Genomic DNA, 16390 nt, shown 5'->3' with positions numbered 1-16390 from the left:
ATCTGGACTCGTCGAGTCCAGTCGTGAACCCGCGACCAAACCTACGACCCTACTCGGCGAGTCTGGCTCCAACTCGTCGAGTCCCTCCTTTAAAACACCCCCAAAATGCAACTTAACAATACTTGAGATTTTGGGCTGTTACAATTCTCCCCCACTAGAACTAGACTTCGCCCTCGAAGTCTCACTCTGAAAATAGTTATGGCTGCTGCTCCCGCATCTCACGTTCGGCTTCCCTAGACACTACCGATCTCTCCCGAGGCCGCTACTGAACCAATACCAGAGGTACCTCCTTGTTCCTCAGAACCTTAATCTTCCGATCTCCGACGGCCACTGGCCTCTCGACGTAACACAGGCTCGCATCCACCTAATCGTTCTCTAGAAGAACCACTGCTGGCTCATCTGCTATACATCTCTTCAATTGCGACACATACAAGTGTCATGGATCCGTCCCGATTCCGTTGACAGCTCCAACGATAGGTCACCCTTCCTACCTTCGTACCTTCACGAAAAGACCCAACATACCGGGGCCCCCCATTTACCCCTCTTCCTAAATCGAAACACCCCGTCAGAAATACGAAGTCGCCGACCGGAATCACATGCTCGTAACGACGTCTGCCTGCATAACCTTCCTGTTAACTCTAGACGATCACTAACTCTCTTTAACCTGCTAAGTCTGCTCTGTCAACTAAAGCACGAACTCTGAACTGCTCATCACTCTCTGTAATCGGAAATTACCCAAGATGCACTCTGCTCCAAATCTCAACGATCACTCAACCCATAAGGGTTAGGAAATCCTGAACCACCGGATCCCCTATCCAAAGCCCACTTTGCCCATTCCGGACCGACTGAGAGATCCATTCTCCCTCTCAGATCAACTCTCACAAGTTCCCTCTTGCCATCACATACACATACTGAACTAGTCCCAACACTCGCAGGTCGAAAAACCCGATACACTGATGATATCCTCGAACATCTCCCAAGACGAACCTCTAATATCCGTCCTATACCCTGATCAGAATCACACTGAGAATTCAAGATTCTCTATTCCCTTGCATCCTTTCTGAGTCTCGTCCGTCATCCCAACCCGGATGGGTTCCTACTTCACTGCCGCAACACGATGCTCGAAACCATACTTGAAATACTCTAACCATAACCCTGCTCTGCAGATTTCACTTCCGTGAACTTGCACCCCTTCCTCTTTTTTTTTTTTTTTTTTTTTTTCCAAGGAACCCTCTTGGCCATAATGCCACTCCAACCGGTGCCACGGTGCTCGCCCCAAGCGACACCACCCTTTTTGCATAACCGCTATCCACATACTCTGGTTCTCATTGCAGGGGCTCTCAATCTCATGCACTCTCTCCACTCATCAAGATCACTGCCTCAGCTAAACAAGATCACTAACCCGGGGCCAGACCTTCCAATGCAATCACACTGCAACATACACAATCCGCAATCTCAAACTGATCCAGCAATACCAACAGAGTCTCCAGCATGACTGGACCGACTCTCACATACTAGCCACTCGAGGCTATGTCTCTGTGGGTCCGTACACCCAACTCTGCGAACCCTCAGGTTCTAACTCTGGAACCTTCCGGTTCCAGCTCTAGAAACATGCACAACATAATCTCGGTTACTTACTCAAGCTTGATCCCGGCCTTCTCTCAGGCCTCCACAATCGAATGCCCTAGGTCTGTATCCCGCCCCGCATACCCGACACTCGCTCTCGTCGGCCTATACTCTGCGCTGACAAACACTGTTGAATCCCAACAGCTAAGCACCCTCACATACTCATCGATCTCCCGGAGAATTTTCTAATTCTCCCCCACTAAAACACTGACTAACTGCCGCCGATCGTCATTAACGACCTTACAGAACAATCTTGCACAAAGAGAACATTTATACACTGACTGCTTCCCACAAGCACAAGCAACCCTCAGCAATACACACCTCCTCCCTGATCAACCCACTCACAAGAATCTAGTCCTTCAATCATCCACTCCACGACTGTAGATGCTACCCGACAATCAACCCAGTGCCGCATCTCCCCTAACCACCCCCACGAACGATAACCAAAGGAATCCTCGACAATAACCCATAACCAAACTCACAACCTGCCCAAAGGATGAACACCACATCGGAAGCCGCACAAGACTACTGACACTAAAACACCGATTATAACCATACCCAACCATCAGGGTATAACGAATGCCAAAGCGAAAACCTGAAGCACCAATCCATAACCATGCCATACCCGCGAAACAACGAATACCGCATCGAAATCCATACAAGATACCAGCACAAACAATACGCCACATCAATGCAAGACAATTAAGACATCACGAAAGCATCATACCTGCCGCTGCCTCCGGCACTGCTCCGTCTCCCTCTGTCGCACGCAGATAAACACGACCCTGAACCCTCTGGGGCTCCGCTTCATCCTGTCCTCCTCAAATCCCGAATTGGCACTGACTGCCAACAATCCCGTGCACAGTGCCCCTCCTTTCCGCACTTGCGGCATGCACCACCGGACCCGCAAGCTCCGATGTAACCCCTTTTTACTCGACCTTCGACACCTATGGTCTCATGATTTCCTACTGCATCTCTATACTCCACTTATTACTACTCCTGACAATTTGCTTTCTTACATACTGCACCCGGTTCTCCCCCACTAAGGTTCGAACCAACACCAATTAGTATACAATCAACCCACGACTACCTTTCACCAGCGAAATCGTACCTGCCCCAGAAAAGTGCTGTGCAACACCCGATAGTCCCTCCCCTTGTGGAGTCAATCAATCCCCTATACTCTGAACCTCTAGCTAACTCCCCAAGAACTTCTCATCACGGCTGCCTCTAATCGTTCCAAATCCCATACTGATCTAATACTAAGCACCTGCACTGCTCGATAACATATCTGGCTCGCAGACTGCGCCGCAGCATCATCGTTTCTCTCATCTCAGCTCATCAACCCGTATCCAACGCCGGATTTGTCCCAAGGACAGGGACTTACTCTCAACATAGACGACAACTCTCCGCACTGCAAAACTCGTCTGAACTCTTCACTGCTACCACTATAACCCAACCTGTTATTCTCAATTAGGTGTGGTGTGGTTCTCGACTACCTCAGCCCCAACTGTCTGTCTGTTCACGGTAAATCCCTGTCTCGCGGTACACCCGCTACCTGATGCTCTGAGGGAAGTCATTATCGATAACTACCTGCAGGGTGTACTCCCAAATCCAGAACTGAAACACCAGACCTCTCGCGTCTTGCACACGAGCATAAATGACACTACTCACCCAAAAGGTGACCTCTCCTCTGCCGTCTGATTGCTCGACTCAACTAAAATTCTCCCCTGTCTTTGACTCTTACCAAAATACTCTGATAGGCACTCGCCTTTCCCCTCGAGGAACGCCTCTCCGTACTCAATCATGGTCTACAGGCTTGAAACCCATAGCGTCCAATCTCTACCTCATCGGTCATAACCGGATAACAAGATAGCCACAAGCATCATCCACTACGAACCATGGTACTCATCCCATGACATCCCTCCTTGACATGCTTCGGTGTATGGTACCTGAACCATAGCACCCCTCCCAATCTGCTCCAACGTATAGCACTCGGACCACAACATCTATCTCAATCTGTTCCGATGTGTGGTGCCCGGACCATAACATCACTCTGTATCTGCTCCGATGTATGGTATCCGAACCATAACATCACCCCTCAATCTGTTCCTTAGGACCTTTAGGATGCCCCCTGTATCAAGTATGGGTCCTCTGCTTTCAGTAGTACGGGCCCATACTACCTGCCACATCTACCCATACTTTCCACACGGACCATCCCAGAGTTCCTAAGTAGCTGATAAACCTGCTCTTTCACCCATCTCATCGTGCGTGCTCGCTTTCCAGCGAAATCCTCTACTCTACCAGCGCACTCATCTGGCTAGGTTTACTCCCTAGTCCCTTCCGCTGTCCTCCCACTTCCTTGCTATCAGCTGCTGAAGAGTTATTAATGATGCCAGCCCTCTACCTCCTGAGTATCGTCATACTCACTTAGTAGCTGACTCCCATCATCTATAACTCCACAAAGCACAAGGCAAGCAGCATTCGAGCATTGAAGCATACATAGGATTCCCCATCTGTGGTAGCTCCACCTTCTCAGCTCATCCTCGGAAGTACCTCCGTACCCCGTAGCTTTACCCCTTGTGCGTTCTAACTAGATACTCTCACTCATCACATACACACAAAAGCATAACGCACATATAACAGCAAACCCTAGACTAAGGCATCACAAATCAGGCCACTCTAGTCCTAAGATGTGAAATACCTAGCCTGTCTCTAGCATGCAATAACGTCTCATGAAGTGCATAATAGATATTTCATAATACAAAAGTAAGGGTATTTTGGGAAATCACCGTTTGGCTCTGGCTGATTGTACACACTGCTCTTTCTTGCTTTCTCTTTGAACTCTTATTCACTTTTAGAAAACTATTTATTTGAAAACCTTTTCTTAATTCCTCAGTTTGAGTCCAGACTCACCTGTAGGCGCGTCCGAATCCCTCAAACCAAGGCTCTGATACCAATTTGTAACACCGTGATTTCCAAAAAACAAAATTTTCATTTAAATAATCAATTTAATATTAAAAACACTTGTTTAAAATCTTATTCACATTCGAATTACAAAACATAGTTTCATTTTCATTATAATAGAAGACCAGGATCCTCCAAAACACAACTCTTTCTTCGGTGTGTACAATCGAACCGTTGCCATCCCGCGTTACTGTAAGAACCTGAAACAACATAACATAAACAACGTAAGCACGAAGCTTAGTGAGTTCCCCAATATACCTTACGCACATACGCCTTTCCAGGCCCTGACCTTCCGGTCAACCATACAATGCCTTCCGGCCCATGAGATACTCGCCTTCCGGCCCATAAGATAATTGCCTTCCGGCCCATAAAATAATTGCCTTCCGGCCCATAAAATAATTGCCTTCCGGCCCATAAAATAATTGCCTTCCGGCCCATAAACATATATAACACATAATACAAATACTCTAATACATAAAGCACATATATCATATATCAACCTGACCTTACTGTCACATAATACCTTGCCTTCCGGCCCATATATAAGCATGTATATCACGCGTAGCAGCTAACTTTCCATTTATAGCATATAAACATAACACATAACATACTTGACCTTCCGGTCACACAATCAACCCCTTTCCGGGTGAAGTATAGTGAGAAGACTCACCTCGCGGACACTGGAAGATATCAACTCCTAAAGTCCCTTGCACTTGATCCTCCGAGCTACAAGCTCCCTGTAACATCATATATCCCTTATTAATACTTCTATCTTCCACGTTAACTGACCCTAAGAAATCACACCAGTCAACTCTGGTCAACAGTCCATTGTCAGCTCGACTGGACTCGGCGAGTTCCCTGGCGACTCGGCGAGTCTGGTCGTCCTTCAATCCTCTTAGATTCCCCTTCTAATCGTCGAGTATCCTCTTTGACTCGACGAGTCACTCCTGGAAGAATCGCGGGGCACCCCGACTCCACTCGTCGAGTCTGAAGAACAACTCGGCGAGTCCCAGTAAATCTTCAAGCTACTCGCCGAGTCTGATCATCCGACTCGGCGAGTCCACGCCATGCAGTCGATCAAACTGCTTCCTGAGATACATATTTTCCCGAATATACAAACATAGGACCTTCTGGACCTCTAAGGGTACTAATACAGGGTTATAAACGTTGGATAACAACACAACAATCCATCTAGACTCCAAATGGGTTCCATAAACCCTAAATCTATATACACATCAATCACAGGAGAATGTAATCCGAATTATTACCTGAATGATGTACCTTCCATGTCCCCAAACTTCAGCACTCGAACTCCCTGCAGTTCCTTTAGCCAAAACCCTTCTCCTCCTTGCACAACAATTCCTTCAAGGTCACCAATGGCCTTCAAGCTTGCTCTAGCCGCCCCAGTCGCCTAGGGTTCTTCCCAATCGATCCAAAGTCGCGAAATGACGGCATAATAACCCTTATATACGACCCAATACCGAACGGCTAGGGTTTCCGCTGAACAGCGTCGACTCGCCGAGTCCATATCTGGACTCGTCGAGTCCAGTCGTGAACCCGCGACCAAACCTACGACCCTACTCGGCGAGTCTGGCTCCAACTCGTCGAGTCCCTCCTTTAAAACACCCCCAAAATGCAACTTAACAATACTTGAGATTTTGGGCTGTTACACCATCTGTCTGGGGGTGATATGCGGTACTAAAATGCAGTCTAGTACCCAACTCCTCGTGAAACTTCTTCCAGAATCTGGAAGTGAAACACACATCACGGTCTGAAACAATCGAGATAGGCACTCCATGCCGTGACACCACTTCCCTCACATACACCTCTGCCAATTTCTCTGCTGAAGAACTCTCGCTGATAGCAAGAAAGTGAGCGCTCTTCGTCAACCTGTCCACAATCACCCAAATTGCATCAACTCCCCTAGCAGTCCTTGGCAATTTGGTGATAAAATCCATGGTGATCTGTTCCCACTTCCATTCGGGAACCTCCAACGGCTGCAACTTACCATGCGGTCTCTGGTGCTCGGCCTTAACCCTACGGCAGGTCAAGCATCTCTCAACAAACCACACAACATCCCTCTTCATACAGGACCACCAATACTCTCTCCTCAGGTCCAAATACATCTTAGTGGCCCCAGGATGGATCGAAAATTTCGACCGATGAGCCTCTTCCATCAAAATGGTACGCGCCCCTCCCACATACGGTACCGATATACGCCCCTGAAAGGTCATAAGCCCCTGACTATCGGTAACGAACTCCGATACCAACCCAACAACTCGCTCTCTCTTCTGGTTCTCCGATCTCACGGCCTCAGCCTGTGCTCCACGAATGGTGTCCAACACCGGAGCTATCACGGTCAATCGCAAACATACACCTCGCAATGGGGCACTCTCCGCCCTGCGACTCAGGGCGTCGGCTACCACATTAGCCTTGACCGGATGGTACAGAATCTCACAATCATAATCCTTGACCACATGCAACCACCTCCTCTGCCGCATGTTTAGGTTGGGCTGATCCATCAAATACTTCAGGCTCTTATGGTTCGTGTATATCGTAAACTGAACCCCATACAGATAGTGACACCAAATCTTGAGGGCGAACACCACTGCCCCCAACTCTAGGTCATGGGTGGGATACCTCGTCTCATGAGGTTTCAGTTGCCTCGATGCGTATGCTATCACATGCCCTCTCTGCATCAGCACCGCTCCCAACCCCAAGATTGATGCATCACAGTATACCACAAAGTCCTCCATCCCCTCCGGGAGGGATAACACCGGGGCTTCGCATAACCTTTGGTGAAACGTCTCAAAGGAGGCCTGCTGCTCGGGGCCCCATGAAAAAGCGACACCTTTCCGGGTCAACCTGGTGAGTGGCACTGCGATTTTAGAGAAATCCTTGATAAATCTCCAATAATAACCTGCCAACCCTAGGAAACTCCTGATCTCGGAGGGTAACCTCGACACCTCCCAACTCATCACCACCTCAACTTTGGCCGGGTCGGCCAATATCCCTTTCCGCTCTTAGAACTCTGAGGATCTCCCTTAAATGCTCCTCATGCTGCTCTCTAGATCTCGAATATACCAAAATATCGTCGATAAATACAATCACTGACCGATCCAGCATCGGCCTGCACACTCGGTTCATGAGATCCATGAACACTACCGGGGCATTGGTGAGCCCGAAAGGCATCACTACAAACTCGTAATGCCCATAACGTGTCCTGAACGCTGTCTTCTGGACGTCCTCATCTCGCACCCTCACCTGATGATATCCAGACCTCAAATCGATATTGGAGAACCAAGATGCTCCCTGTAACTGATCGAACAAATCATCGATCCTCGGCAACGGGTAACGGTTCTTGACCGTCAGCTTGTCCAAATCCCGGTAATCAATGCACATCCGGTGTGAACAATCCTTCTTCTTGACAGACAGGATAGGCGCTCCCCACGACGAGCTGCTCGGCCGAATAAACCCCTTCCCCAGCAGCTCCTGAAGCTGCGAGGATAACTCTTTCATCTCTGGAGGTGCAAGGCGATAAGGCACCTTAGCGATAGGCGCAGCCCCCAGAACCAAATCGATACTGAACTCCACTTGCCTCACGGGAGGCACACCCGGCAACTCCTCCGGAAATACATCCGGGAACTCACGCACTATCGGAACCTCCTCAACTGACCTCAGTCTCTCGGAATCCACCCGCGTATCCATCACATACGCCACAAAACCCTTACAGCCTTGCTGCAGACACTGCCTCACCCTAGCGGCCGAACAAAATGCTGATCCAGAACGTGTACCCTCACCGTACACCATAAGAACTCCCCTACTAGGGTCTCGTATGGTCACCAGCTATCGCTCGCAGTCGATAACCGCACCAAATCTGCTCAACCAGTCCATGCCCACAATGACACAGACATCACCCATCGCAATAGGAACCAAATCAATCGGGAACTCAACACCGAAAATCTCGAACACACACCCCCGGAGAACCTCCGTGGCATATATCACCCTCTCGTCAGCTATGGAAACTCTCAGAGGCCGACTCAATGCCTCACGACTAACACTGATATGCTGACTAAAAGCCAAAGATACAAATGACCGACTCACACCCGAGTCAAATAACACCAAGGCAGGTACAGAATTCACAAGGAAAGTACCTATGCAGAACATAATATAAGCATAATATCTCAACATCAAAATAAATACACGAAAGAATACATACCAGCCACGACATCGGGCGCTGCGCGGACCTCCTCCGCGGTCAACTGAAAGGCTCTCCCTCGTGCCCTCGGCGCCTCGGCCTTCACTGGCCGACTCTCGGTAACTCTGATGGCGGCAGGGGCAGATCCCTGAGGTGCTCCCTGAGATGATCCTCGCAATTGCGGACACTCTGCCTTCCGGTGTCCGGTCTGGTTGTAGTGGAAACACACCGCAAACCCCTTGGGGCAGTCCTTGGCCATATGCCCCTCCTTGCCACACTTGTAGCAAGATCCCGCTCTACAGACTCCATCGTGACCCTTGCCGCACTTCCCACAAGTGCGGCCCTGCTGGCTCCCTGATTTGAGATCAGCGGGCTTAGCCCGCTTGGCTGCCGGCTGAGACTGCGCCAGTCGCCGATCCCTCCCCTGAGACTCCGCCTCCTCCCTGGCCTGAGTCTCTAGCTCAATCTCCCTCTTCCGGGCATTTGCCTGAAGCTTGGCAAATGTCCGGTACGAGGAGTTCGCCACGAACTCCTGAATGTGTCGCCTCAAGATACTCAAATATCGGCTCATACGTGCCTGCTCAGTGGACACGTGCTCAGGGCAGAACATCGCCCTCTCGTGGAACATCCTGGTAATCACCATAACAGAATCAGTACCCTGCTTGAGGGTCAGAAACTCCTGGGCCAAACGCTCCCTCTCCACCTGGGGAACGTACTTATCTCGGAACATGGCAGTGAACCTCTCCCAGGTCACCGCCGCAAGCTTAGCAGGCATAAAGTGCGCCGTCACAAACTTCCACTAGTCCTTCGCTCCCAAGCGAAGCTGGTTCAGCGCGAACCGTACTCTCAAATGCTCAGGAGATGAGCAAGTGAAGAAACACCCCTCTATGTCAGAAATCCATCTCATAGCCGCCACCAGGTCCTGGGTCCCATCAAACTCCGGCGGCTTTGTGTTGCTGAACTCTCGGAGCAACAACGCATCACCACCCTGCGGCCTCGCGGCAGCAATAGCTGTGGTGGCCGCTGCAACAGCAGCCTCAGAAAGAGCGGCATAACGCTCGTCGAAGGTCTCAATCAACGTGGTCTTAATAGACCCGAACATCTCTGGTATTTCTGCCCTGATGGCCACAACCACCTCCTCGTGGATGATCCGGCGGATCTCCTCATCACTGGCCCCACTGCTCTCAGGCATAAGACGTGTCCTCACCATGATCTACCTCTGAAATACAACATACGATAAATTAGAATCCATTCGAGCATACTCACACTCGACAACTCATTCCTCCTTGATCCTTGGTATTCCAAAGATTCCTACTTGGGTTGTACACCGCCCCGGTGCTTTCAGTAGTACGGGCTCAATACTACTGTCCGCATCGTAGCACAATACACCCCAAGTCCTCCTCTTCGGATCCCAAATTCCAAGTACTCTATCATGCATAATCCACTCTCTAACCGATCTCTTATAAGCCCCTCGCTGCTACCTACTCACTCTCAAGCACCTCATAGCAGCTCACCTCTCCCTAGGCTAAGGCATCACAAATCAGGCCACTCTAGTCCTAATAAGAGTACCTAGCCTACTCTAGCATGAGAATACATCATATCAATATCAATATCACATAACATGAGGGTATTTTGGGAAATCACCGTTCGGGCGCAGACTGATCGTACACACAACTCTGCTCTGCGTTTTTCCAAAAATATTTTACTCTTTTTGAAAATACTTCTCAAATCCTCAGTTTGAGTTCAAATACGCCCGAAGGTGTACTCGAATCCCTCAAACCAAGGCTCTGATACCAACTTGTAACACCGTAAATTTCAAAACAATTTTTCGCATTTTATAAAAACACAAATCATTTAACATTCATAAAAGCATTAATATTTGAAACTCAATCCATGCTACATAAAAATCCCAAGATCTGATAACATAAAAATCCCGTGTGTGTGTACTGATCAAGCCGGCGCCTTCCCACGGTCATCACTAGTACCTGAAACAAATAACACCAACACTGTAAGCACAAAGCTTAGTGAGTTCCCCAAAATACCACACATAACACATATTAGCCACTCGAGGCTATAGCTCTGTGGGTCCGTAGACCCTACTCTGTGAACCCTTTGGTTCTAATCTCTGTGAACCTTCCGGTTCCAACTCTATAAACATGCACAACATAAATCACATATAAATAATGCAGTACAACACATAACAAACATATAGCATACGAATACTCTGTCACATGACTCTGATTACCTACTCAAGGTAAAGTATAGTGAGAAGACTCACCTCGCGTATCTTGATAACTCGCAAATCCCGGAAATCACTTGCGCTCGATCCCCCGAGTTATAATCCTCCTATAACATAATACATCTCTAATTAAAACTTTCACAACTAAGGTTGACTACCCCTATCAAGTCAACACTGGTCAATGGTCAACGGTCAACTTTGACCGGACTCGGCGAGTGCACTATAGCGACTCGGCGACTCTATACGCATCCACTGATTCCCTGGGATCCTCTCTCGACACGTCGAGTATTTCCTAACTCGACGAGTTCCACCTGGCATGAGTTGCGGGGCCACCACGACTCAACTCGCCGAGTCTCAAGAACAACTCGGCGAGTTCCAGCTTGACTCAGTCCACCTATCAACCCTCTCTGACTCTCCCTGACTCACTGATTCAACCCCTTAACTCGGCAAGACCACTCGCTGAGTGGTTATGGACAATCTTCATGCTACTTGCCGAGTCTGTTCTTCAGACTCGACGAGTCTATGCCATGCATAAACTCAAACTCACTCCTGAGGTTAGATCCGTTCCAATAACTCATAGATCCAGTCCTTCCAAGCACATACATCACGTAAAGTTACTATCTTGGTGCTCATGCAAATGTTCAAAGGCATTATTTGATGATATGGTCTCTAGATTGCTATTCTAAGCTCATGGCTTCCATTAACACTCATAAAGCTTGAGGGAAAAGGGTCTCTGGACCTCTTTGGGCCCAGATCTAAAGCACCAACACGTGAGGAGGCCAATTACTCCATGGATCATTCCACAAAGAAACCCTAACTCTAAGATTTACACCAAGGACTGAGAAAGGAACGAATGGTTACCTCAAATGAAGTCTCTGAGCTCAAGAATCACTGGATTAGCATCTTATTTAGTCTCCTCTTGCCTTGATCCTCTTCTATATGCAAAAACATCCACAAATAGTCAGGGATCTTCCTCTTCTCTCTCACAACACGCTCAAAGACTCTTTAGGGTTCTCTCTGGGGTTGGTGGCTGCAAATAACGGCCATAAGCCCCTTTAAATTGGGCTCATACTCTGGAAATTAGGGTTTCATGAAACAGCGTGGACTCGCCGAGTCCAGACGCGAACCCGTGCCCAAGCCGCGATCATACTCGGCGAGTTTGAGCTCCAACTCGCCGAGTCTCCTCACAAATCACCAAAATTATAAGAATAAATAATACCTGGGAATCCGGGTTGTAACAGAGAGAGAGAGAGAGAGAGAGAGAGAGAGAGAGAGAAGCTAACTTTGGGTGTTTTAGTGCATATTTGGAAGAGGAGTAAAGAGCATCAAGGCTGGGAACGAGAAGATGCTTTTGGATCAAGTGTTTTTAGGAGCTAGCTTCTGTTTGAAGGTAAAAAGTTACCACCTTGATCATTCTTTTATTAGATCTCTTTCTAGGGGGTTTTAGGGCCTTTTTCCCATCCACCTTCTAGTTTTCAAGTTGTTGAGTTGGTCTTGGAGTTGAGACTCCAGATCTGAGCTATATGAGGTCCCATGAGCCCAAAGATCCAAGCTTTATCAAGCTATTGGCAAGCTTCTATGCAATAAACCCTCTATAGAACTTGTTTTGGCATTTTGAGCCCTAGAAGCCATGCATGGACGTAAGCCTTGCAGCTTTACGTTATATTTCAGCCTCAGAAGGCTAGATCCAGAGTATGAGACCTTAGTTCTGCCAAAAATCGTCTGAATGAGAAAATAGACTAAATGGACTCGACGAGTCGGTTATGGTTTTCCCTGATAAGTCTGGACGCATTATAACTCGATGATTTGGTGAGACAACTCGATAAGTTAAGTCGGATTTTCATGACATTTCTGAGAAAATGAAGGAACTCGACAAGTCGCATAGATGCACTTGACGAGTTGGGTCAACATGGACTGTTGACTCGAGTGTTGACTTTTTAGGTTTGGTCAACTGTGGACCTTGGAGAACATGAAGAGGTAAAATGGTCTTTTCACTCTTTGTAGATTAGTTTAGGAATTAGCTTAACATCTCAGAGTGGTTTTTACCAAATTGCTAATTAGAGATGATCCTGATGTATGTAGGCGGAGTCTAGACCTACAGTTGAGTCTGAGATATTCCCGTTCTGCTTGCGAGGTGAGTCTTCTCCCTATACTTACTTGAGTGGTATATTGTGTGACCGGAAGGTATTATATGCTTATATCGAGTTATGTGATATTTGATGGGTTTTGGTCATAAGACATCCTATGTGCTCATACAAACCCTAAAGCACGGATCTAGGTTTCTCTATTGTACATACTTTGAATCCAAGACTATAAACCCTAATTCTAGCATATGGAAATCAGAATTCACATGTAAATAGGTTTAAGAACATACCTTGATTGTTATATAGCAATAACAATCCAATTCCTCCTTGAATTGACCTTGGAAAGCTGAGAGTCACAAGTGTCACTCCTCTAATGGCTTACAAACACCATAAGCAAGTGGAGAAGGCATAAAGAGAGAGGAGAGAGGTTAGAATTCGTATCTAGGACTTCTTGGGAAGGGATACACGAATTCATGACCTTGGGGTTGTTTATATAGGTGTAGAGATAGGGTTTCAGTCATTATCCTTATCTAGTTGATTATCCATTAAGCAACCAATAAGATAATCCTTGAATCCTTATCATACTCAAATTCTAAGGCTTTCCAACCTTAAATTCGTTCACCACACTTATAAGATAATCCTTACCTTATTTTGTAACTATCACATAATTACAAATCAGCCCCTCTAGTTTAATTAATTACATTTGATCACAAAATTAATTCTTAATTAATTATTGACCAATATTAATTAAACAAACATGATTTCTCCTTTAATATATTATTCTAATAACATATTAATAAATCATATTATCCTCTCTCTCTCTTTATTCATTTCTCCAATCAAGTTGCTTTGGTGAAGGCAACCCAAAAGGACCATGCACCATCGGGTCAAGTACATACCAAAATAGTTATGGACTTAGACACTAATCCAACAGTCTCCCACTTGGATAAGTCTAACAACTATTCTGCGTATGACTTCGGATCCCGATCTGCAATCGTAGCTTTCCAAAGCCGCTGTCAACTCTGATCATATCAAATACGCGTGTCCTTAGATAAGGGATCATATATTCCTCCATTCTAGATATCGTATGATATATGATTTCAAATCATTCTCTTTGTACTACTTCTCGATTTCTGATTTATGACGACTGACTAATTGAACAAACCAAATTAGCCCTAGCCCGGCCGAGCATTTACGTTTGTCATCACTAAACCATCGAAGGGCCCAAAGATATCGCTTTTATCCTACTTTGGATAAAAGGAACGGATAAACTTTGATACAATGCTTGCTTGTACTCACGCACCGAATCACACACAACAATATGTTTTATAACACCAAGTTACTGGTGCGTTTACATATTATCAATGTGCAACCGATTTGCAAGATACAACTCACACATCTCGGTTTCAAGAATATAAGATGTTATCGTCTCACCAATCACTCGTGATACAATCCATGGAGTGATCCAAGTGAGCGTAGGTTTAATCCAATGCTCAAATCACATTCATAAGCACTCATGAACGTTGCAGCAAACATTTGCTTATGTCTAATACTTTTCTAGACATTCCACACACCAATTCACGACAGTCTTCATTCATATCTACTTCCAACATATGAACGACTGTGGCCCGTTTGAATAATTCGATTATTCTTAATAAACTCAATTATTCTGGAAGTCAAAACATGCAAATGTGAAACATAAGAATAATACTAATCCCATATGGCCTCAAACCTTTGAGTATAAATAAAACACCTTTTATTTATCACCATATTGATTACTCATTATTTGTCGTTTCGGGTAATCAACTTCTTACTTGAATTCCAACACTTGTCTCATGCTCCTAGCATGCACACAATGTTTACCTATGGTTCTTACTTTGTGAAATAGATCACATTGAACACATTTCCAATCCTTCTCATTTCACAACTCCAAATCCGTTTTTCATAAGTTAAAGAATATCAAATTCTTGCTACTTATAGAATATGCTAGATTCCAACATTCTATGCAACTATCCTTTCGTAATGTCACTGCACCAAAGTCACAAAGACTATCGCAATGATATTACAAAGTCTTCTATCGGAGATTGTTACAAGACAATTCCATAGATGTGATGTCTCTCACTCAAAGTACTTTCTTTGAACATCCTTTTGCATAGAAGTTTCTAATCTAGATTTCTCAATATTCAATTCCCAATATGGACACACTTCCATATGTTCCATATGACAACTCATTCTTAATAGAATCTTATCTATTCGTAATGATGTCGATATGGTCCATCCAATATGGAAACATTTCCATATTTTCCAATACTATACTTCCAACTACTCACAAACGACCAATCCTCGTCGAACTTGGATTGTCCTTTGATAGTTGTTTAATTATTTTAATCAAAACCAATTCTTGTCCTTTTTCCCTCTAAATGCGCTAGACATTTGGAAAATTTTAGAATGGTCAAACATTAAAGCATTTGCAATCGATCCTATACCCAAAGCGTATCGGACACGACGCATAATGTTTTATTTGCTATGTTCTCAAAATTCGAATTGTGAAGAGGGATGCCGTAATCATAATCGAAATTTTAAGAACACACTTTGTACCTTTGACTAAATTTTATTAACATTTCTCAACCTAAACCTTTAGATTTGAAATGAAGCATAATATTCTCTATCTTAATTATAGCAAAACAACTCTTCAACTATTGCGACTTTGCAAAGTATGACTCTTGTTTTCTATAATTAATATTGCCAATCTTGCAATACGTGCCTTAATAATCATACAATCATAACATTTATGCTCCCACTATCATGATGATTATTATAAAACATAACACTTTTGCTCCCACTAGCTTCGACATGTATTCATAAACATCTTAACTTTCAGAAAAACAATGCTTATTGAATTTCTTAAGTTCATGTTTCTAATACTCAGTGCTTTGATAATCTTTTATCCATGTGAGTTTGTCAAAACCAAAGTTTACGACAAATTCAAACTCTTATGGATCGAACTTTCTTGATCTCGATTTCTTGCCTTTATGGTAGCACAGCTGCCCACCATGTCTTCCAAGTAGTTAAGCATCTCACCCTTTCTTATCAATGTACCTTTCATTGATTAAGGCGCCTTGCCTTTTATGCATTCAAGATGAGAACTCATAGAACTCATATGCATAATTAACTCAATTGGAACAGCACATAATCAAAATAATGTCAATACGATAGGTTGTTAACCTCAACTCGTGTGCTAGTGATGATTGGTAAGATTTATTTGATTTGTTCTTGAAA

This window comes from Lactuca sativa, chromosome 7, assembly GCF_002870075.4.
Source record: "Lactuca sativa cultivar Salinas chromosome 7, Lsat_Salinas_v11, whole genome shotgun sequence".
In the NCBI taxonomy this organism is placed as follows: Eukaryota; Viridiplantae; Streptophyta; class Magnoliopsida; order Asterales; family Asteraceae; genus Lactuca; species Lactuca sativa.
This window is presented reverse-complemented; position numbering follows the sequence as displayed.